At 43.2% G+C, this 7,500-nt stretch overlaps 1 protein-coding gene across 3 annotated transcripts in view; it reads left to right on the top strand.

Annotated features, from left to right (window-relative positions):
* Window positions 1–7,500, top strand: part of LOC128701928 (solute carrier family 22 member 13) — a 58,838-nt gene that overhangs the window by 39,395 nt on the left and 11,943 nt on the right. The window lies entirely within an intron of this gene.

Raw genomic sequence — 7,500 nt, 5'->3', positions numbered from 1 at the left:
CTAAATCCGCTGCCCGTATTATCTGGCAGTAAATATGTACCAGGATTTTAGTGTTTCTATACCTGTTAATGGAGGGGTAAGCCAGTGGAAGGCCTCTATCAGATGACCAAAAGCTCCAGCTGCGGGTCATCATGTGACTAAGACCCGAGTCAGGAAACACTTGTCCTATACCTGTTGCAACTGTTCACATATCATTAAGTACCTGACTGTTAAGTTTCTTTCTGCTGTTGCAGATGTTTACATGTCAATAAATGGGTATAGGGGTACAGACATAGCTTTAAGATGAGGTACGATAAGGCTCTTGGAGCATGGAGAGACGGGACCTAGTAGAAACTAGCGAAGAGGTGGGGCCATGAGCTGTGAATCAACTGCAACCACAAATGAGTACAAATAGGTGAGTACACTGCTTACACAATGCTATAAGAATTTAGTTTATATCCTTGTTCACTCTTGTTCACTCTTGTTCACTCTTGTTCACTCAGCTGTAAATATGTTCCTGGGAATCACTCACCTTAAGTTTGTAAAATAAACAGCGTAAGAAGAAAAAAATATTATTTACAGATCCCTTGTCACAGGAACATTCTGATTCATCACCCTTGTCATAGGAACATTCTGATTCATCACCCTTGTCACAGGAACATTCTGATTCATCACCCTTGTCACAGGAACATTCTGATTCATCACCCTTGTCATAGGAACATTCTGATTCATCACCCTTGTCACAGGAACATTCTGATTCATCACCCTTGTCACAGGAACATTCTGATTCATCACCCTTGTCATAGGAACATTCTGATTCATCACCCTTGTCACAGGAACATTCTGATTCATCACCCTTGTCACAGGAACATTCTGATTCATCACCCTTGTCATAGGAACATTCTGATTCATCACCCTTGTCATAGGAACATTCTGATTCATCACCCTTGTCATAGGAACATTCTGATTCATCACCCTTGTCATAGGAACATTCTGATTCATCACCCTTGTCATAGGAACATTCTGATTCATCACCCTTGTCAAAGGAACATTCTGATTCATCACCCTTGTCATAGGAACATTCTGATTCATCACCCTTGTCATAGGAACATTCTGATTCATCACCCTTGTCATAGGAACATTCTGATTCATCACCCTTATCACAGGAACATTCTGATTCATCACCCTTGTCAAAGGAACATTCTGATTCATCACCCTTGTCACAGGAACATTCTGATTCATCACCCTTGTCATAGGAACATTCTGATTCATCACCCTTGTCATAGGAACATTCTGATTCATCACCCTTGTCATAGGAACATTCTGATTCATCATGCTTGTCATAGGAACATTCTGATTCATCACCCTTGTCATAGGAACATTCTGATTCATCACCCTTGTCATAGGAACATTCTGATTCATCACCCTTGTCACAGGAACATTCTGATTCATCATGCTTGTCATAGGAACATTCTGATTCATCACCCTTGTCACGGGAACATTCTGATTCATCACCCTTGTCACGGGAACATTCTGGTTCATCACCCTTGTCACGGGAACATTCTGATTCATCACCTTTGTCACAGGAACGTTCTGGTTCATCACCCTTGTCACGGGAACATTCTGATTCATCACCCTTGTCACGGGAACATTCTGATTCATCACCCTTGTCACGGGAACATTCTGATTCATCACCTTTGTCACGGGAACATTCTGATTCATCACCCTTGTCACGGGAACATTCTGATTCATCACCCTTGTCACAGGAACATTCTGATTCATCACCCTTGTCACAGGAACATTCTGATTCATCACCCTTGTCACTGGAACATTCTGATTCATCACCCTTGTCACAGGAACATTCTGATTCATCACCCTTGTCATAGGAACATTCTGGTTCATCACTCTTGTCACGGGAACATTCTGATTCATCACCTTTGTCACAGAAACATTCTGGTTCATCACCCTTGTCACGGGAACATTCTGATTCATCACCCTTGTCACGGGAACATTCTGATGCATCACCCTTGTCATGGGAACATTCTGATTCATCACCCTTGTCATAGGAACATTCTGATTCATCACCCTTGTCACGGGAACATTCTGATTCATCACCCTTGTCACGGGAACACTCTGATTCATCACCCTTGCCACGGGAACATTCTGATTCATCACCCTCGTCACAGGAACATTCTGATTCATCACCCTTGTCAGGGGAACATTCTGATTCATCACGCTTGTCACGGGAACATTCTGATTCATCACCCTTGTCACAGGAACATTCTGATTAATCACCCTTGTCATAGAAGCATTCTGATTCATCACCCTTGTTATAGGAACATTCTGATTCATCACCCTTGTCATAGGAACATTCTGATTCATCACCCTTGCCACAGGAACATTCTGGTTCATCACCCTTGTCACAGGAACATTCTGATTCATCAACCTTGTCACGGGAACATTCTGATTCATCACCCTTGTCATAGGAACATTCTGATTCATCACCCTTGTCATAGGAACATTCTGATTCATCACCCTTGCCACAGGAACATTCTGGTTCATCACCCTTGTCACAGGAACATTCTGATTCATCAACCTTGTCACGGGAGCATTCTGATTCATGACTCTTGTCACAGGAACATTCTGATTCATCACCCTTGTCACAGGAACATTCTGATTCATCACCCTTGTCATAGGAACATTCTAATTCATCACCCTTGTCACAGGAACATTCCGATTCATCACCCTTGTCACAAGAACATTCTAATTCATAAATCTTCATTTTTTTCAGTATTTTGAGAGCAATATGTTCAGGCTTCAGTGTGCCTATTTCAGGCTGAAACTTGATAAAAAAGACTCGGAGCTCTGAGAATATTCTGAAGTCATTAAGCTGCATTTAATAATGTAGATAAATGATTCGGAGAACCGATAAGTTGATAAATTAGAAACATGTGAAACACTTGACTGGGGACTAATTACCTCAAACTCCTTCTGATCTTCACCATTCTTCATTGTATGGACTGATGAAGTCACTGTGTGGCGAAACGTTTCCACAGTAAAGATACCCAAGCGTTGCACATGTGTCTGTATTTAAGTAATGATTAGTATTTTAATTGAATAAGAATCGTATAGGCGAGAATATAACTCTCTTCAATATTAATCTTATATTGCTTAGCTATAATGATGCATATTCAGTTGCTTGAATAATTGAGTGAGTCTATTATTGCCACTGCCGCCCCCAGGACGGCTCTGACAGGTGCAATGTTCTTGAGAGCAGATCACAAACTCTAGTGAAAGGTTCTAATACTCTATAGTCAAGCACAAAGAACTTAGTGTATCACTGTCTGTCTGTCTGTCTGTCTGTCTGTCTGTCTGTCTGTCTGTCTATCTGTCTCAATCTCTCTCTTTCTCTTTCTCTCTCTCTCACTCACACACAGAAGAACAAGGAGACACAACTGAAGTTATTAACTCAGATGAGTCATAGGGATGTTAGGAAGTATTTTTTTCAGTCTTAGAGTTCTCAGGAAGAGGAACAGTCTGGAGAGTGAAGTAGTGGAGGCAGGATCCATGAATAGCTTTAAGATAAGGTACAATAAGGCTCTTGGAGCATGGAGAGACAGGACCTACTAGAGTAACCAGAGACTAGCGAAGAGGTGGGGCCATCAGCTGTGAATCGACCCCTGCAACCACAGATGAGTACAAATAGGTGAGTACACTGCTTACACAATGCTATAAGAATTTAGTTTATATACAATGCTGGACATGCAATGTGAACAGACTAACTGATGTAGTAGCCAGGCGTCAGCTTGGTTACAAGTACTGCTGGCAGTTTGACAACACACTGATGATGTGTTAATGATCCAGTCAAACCATTAGTGGAATCCAATCCGTAAAACCTGCCTTCCTATTTCTAGAAAACTGAATTCTTACTCTGATCCGACACAGGGGCAGTGTAATCAGGGTGTAGGAGCATCTCTGATGAACTGGAGACTGGTAGAAGACACTTCACAATGGCCAGCGCCAATAATGTACATAAATGAGTATTCAGGTACTGTCAGTAGGTATTGACCGTCGCGAAGTGTTGGGTTATGACTTGTAGCTTCAGTAGGAACACCTCAGACACGTGTCTGAGTCACTAGTCTGCAACACGCTATAGTAGGAGAGAATATGCCGCTATGGCCGTGAAGTGTGATCTGTTCCATGTATTAACGAATGTTAGAGTACCTCACTGGACTAGCCTAGTATAGGGTAAGTCGCCCTATAACTAGGTTCTTAAAAGCTCGCCAGGCAGAGCCTGGTCACCTGCCTTTTCACTCACAATTTTTTTTTGTGAGTGCAGCCTTGGTGCCCAGCTTGGGTAGGTGTCCCTGGTCGCCAGCACAAGTAGGGCTCTGTTGTCAATTTGTGTAGGCCTTGAAAAGTAATTGTAGATACTGAACTAAATTTCTGTATGTCCAACTCTAGCTTCGCTTAAATACTTATATAAGAAATAGTGTAATTTTAGCCTATATAGGCTTAATTTCTAAATTAGTCTTATACATTAAAGCTAATTTAGGCAGATGGTATGGGCAGACTGTAGGTGTACTGTCTACCCTCGATTCTCATGATACCTCAACCAACTCCTCTCCTTCCTTTCTCTCTCTCTCCCTCCCACATCTTTCATGGGAAAATAGCATAGGATTGATTCTCCCAGAAATGATGATCAAACCAAATACAAAGTATGTGGCCAGCACTATGGTCACTATCTTCAACACTATGTGCTTAATTCTCCACTTATTGAGGAATATAGTGATAGACAGTATAATAACTTATGTGATACGTCAATTATTATTATTATTTTTAAAGATTAGCCGGTATTCTCCCGGCCCGGGCCTTTTCCAAGTGGTGGCCCGGCCTTGGCTCCCTCTTTAGGGAGTGTCTGAGACCTAAGTCTCCCATGGGAGGAGGCACAAGTACCTCCTCATCTTTGGGACCAACTGTCCCCAGGCCTAGCCACAAGCTAGGAGGCCTCTCTGGTCTGCCATCCCCGCCCCAAGAGGGCTAATGGGAATGACGGTCTTATGAGCTAAAGGCTCGGGCTCAGGCACCTACCCTACCCTAGAAGGGTTGGGCATGGTGTCGATGATACGTCAAGATATAATATACAAGATATATTAAGCAAACTTCCTAAATTTGCTTGCAACAGATAAGTGAACTGTAGATATAAATCCAGATGCACTCCTGTCAACCCTTTTGGGACCTAGTTCCTAGGCCTTTTGTGTATTTAGGCTACGGCTACTGTGTGTTTCCTTACACCGGATATCTGTGTTCACCCATCAGTAAAATGGGTACCTGGGTGTTAGTGGACTGGTGTGGGTCGCATCCTGGGACACTGACCTAATTTGCCCGAAATCCTCTGCATAACAAGCAGCTTTGTATGTAGTAATATATTATTGATGTCAGTTATGGTCTGTATACCTTGTACATGTACTTGTAGTCATATTATATTATTATTATTATTATTATTATTATTATTATTATTATTATTATTATTATTATTATTATTATTATTATATACTCTTGCACTACCGTCCACAGGATGGGTATGTGGGACACAATAAATTAGCCACTTCGGGAGCAGTTTAAACACGCACTGCTCACAGAACAATATACAGGGTACTTACTCACACACACTCACACACATACACACTCACACACACACACTCACACACACACACACACACACACACACACACACACACACACACACACACACACACACACACACACACACACACACACACACACACACACACACACACTGGCAGACACAGAGAACTGGTAGGAAAATCAATAAACGAGATGGTGGAATATGTAGCAACAAAGTGCAAGGAGGCAGAGGAAAGGTTTGTCCCCAAGGGAAACAGAAATAATAGGAAGACCAAAACGAGTCCTTGGTTTACCCGAAGGTGTAGGGAGGTAAAAACTAAGTGCAACAGAGAATGGAAAAGGTACAGGAGGCATAGGACCCAGGAAAACAAGGAGATTAGTAGAAGAGCCAGAAACGAGAAACGAGTATGCACAGATAAGGAGGGAGGCCCAGCGACAGTATGAAAACGACATAGCATCGAAAGTCAAATCCGACCCGAAACTGCTGTATAGCCACATTAGGAGGAAGACAACAGTCAAGGACCAGGTGATAAGGCTGAGGAAAGAAGGTGGAGAACTCACAAGAAACGATCAAGAGGTATGTGAGGAGCTCAACATGAGATTTAAGGAAGTATTTACAGTGGAGACAGGAAGGCATCTCGGGGGACAGACCAGATGGGGACACCAGCAAGGAATACACCAACAAGTGTTGGACGGCATACATACAGATGAGGAGGAGGTGAAGAACTGCTAAGGGACATCGATACCTGAAAGGCAATGGGACCGGACAACATCTCCCCATGGGTCCTTAGAGAGGGAGCAGATATGCTGTGCGTGCCACTTACCACAATCTTCAACACGTCCCTGGAAACTGGGCAACTACCTGAGGTATGGAAGACGGCAAATGTAGTTCCAATTTTTAAAAAAGGAGACAGAAAAGAGGCACTAAACTATAGACCTGTGTCATTGACGTGTATATTATGCAAAGTTATGGAGAAGATTATCAGGAGGAGAGTGGTGGAGCACCTGGAACGGAACAAGAGTATAAATGCCAACCAGCACGGATTCATGAAAGGCAAATCCTGTGTCACAAACCTTCTGGAGTTTTATGATAAAGTAACAGAAGTAAGACACGAGAGAGAGGGGTGGGTTGATTGCATCTTCTTGGACTGCAGGAAGGCCTTTGACACAGTTCCTCACAAGAGATTAGTGCAGAAGCTAGAGGATCAGGCGCATATAACAGGAAGGGCACTGCAATGGATCAGAGAATATCTGACAGGGAGGCAACAACGAGTCATGGTACGTAATGATGCTCGTCACAGTGGGCACCTGTGACAAGCGGAGTCCCACAGGGGTCGGTTCTAGGACCAGTGCTATTTTTGGTATATGTGAACGACATGATGGAAGGGTTAGACTCAGAAGTGTCCCTGTTTGCAGATGATGTGAAGTTAATGAGGAGAATTAAATCAGATGAGGACCGGGTAGGACTTCAGAGAGACCTGGACAGACTGGACACCTGGTCCAGCAAATGGCTTCTCGAATTTAATCCCGCCAAATGCAAAGTCATGAAGATAGGGGAAGGGCACAGAAGACCGCAGACAGAGTATAGGCTAGGTGGCCAAAGACTGCAAACCTCACTCAAGGAGAAAGACCTTGGGGTGAGTATAACACCGAGCATGTCTCCGGAAGCACACATCAACCAGATAACTGCTGCAGCATATGGGCGCCTGGCAAACCTGAGAACAGCGTTCCGATACCTTAGTAAGGAATCGTTCAAGACACTGTACACCGTGTACATCAGACTCATACTGGAGTATGCAGCACCTGTTTGGAACCCGCACTTGATAAAGCACGTCAAGAAACTAGAGAAAGTACAAAGGTTTGCGACAAAGT

This window comes from Cherax quadricarinatus, chromosome 77 (assembly GCF_038502225.1).
Source record: "Cherax quadricarinatus isolate ZL_2023a chromosome 77, ASM3850222v1, whole genome shotgun sequence".
NCBI classification, from domain to species: domain Eukaryota; kingdom Metazoa; phylum Arthropoda; class Malacostraca; order Decapoda; family Parastacidae; genus Cherax; species Cherax quadricarinatus.
The sequence above is the reverse complement of the archived record's forward strand: the minus strand, read 5'-3'. Positions and strand labels throughout refer to the sequence as shown.